Source organism: Dendroctonus ponderosae, unplaced genomic scaffold, assembly GCF_020466585.1.
Source record: "Dendroctonus ponderosae isolate FM_Combo_2020 unplaced genomic scaffold, Dpon_F_20191213v2 Dpon_F_20191213_11, whole genome shotgun sequence".
Taxonomy (NCBI): domain Eukaryota; kingdom Metazoa; phylum Arthropoda; class Insecta; order Coleoptera; family Curculionidae; genus Dendroctonus; species Dendroctonus ponderosae.
In genome coordinates, this window is record NW_026017213.1 from 7,381,935 (window position 1) to 7,382,300 (window position 366).

Here is a 366-nt window from a genome sequence, read left to right on the forward strand (position 1 = left end):
TGGCTCGAATGGTTCTTGAGAAACTTCGAAAAAACCGATTTTGAAACTCAAAAAAAAAACCACGCAAATCTAAAACTGCTTGAATTCAAGCCTTTTTTGAGAAAACTGCCAACATTTCCCCATCCATGGTTCACTTTCTTAAAAGGCCATTTATTTATCTCTAGAATGATGTACACATAAGCGTTATTGCTCATTTTGCCTCCGAGATATGAGCAAAAGCGGGCCGGAAAACATGAAATTTTGGCATAATCTTGAACCTAAGTGTGTGATATTCGCTTTCTGGGTCAAAACTACTCGAATTTCCTCACTCACGTTGTTACGACTGAATCGAGTTTTCAATTCTCTATCCAACGATGCCAAAACGAA

The 366-nt window shown here is 38.0% G+C and overlaps 1 protein-coding gene across 1 annotated transcript in view; it reads left to right on the forward strand.

Moving 5' to 3' along the window:
- LOC109533129 (condensin complex subunit 1) overlaps positions 1–366 on the forward strand; it is a 7,685-nt gene that overhangs the window by 6,640 nt on the left and 679 nt on the right. The window lies entirely within an intron of this gene.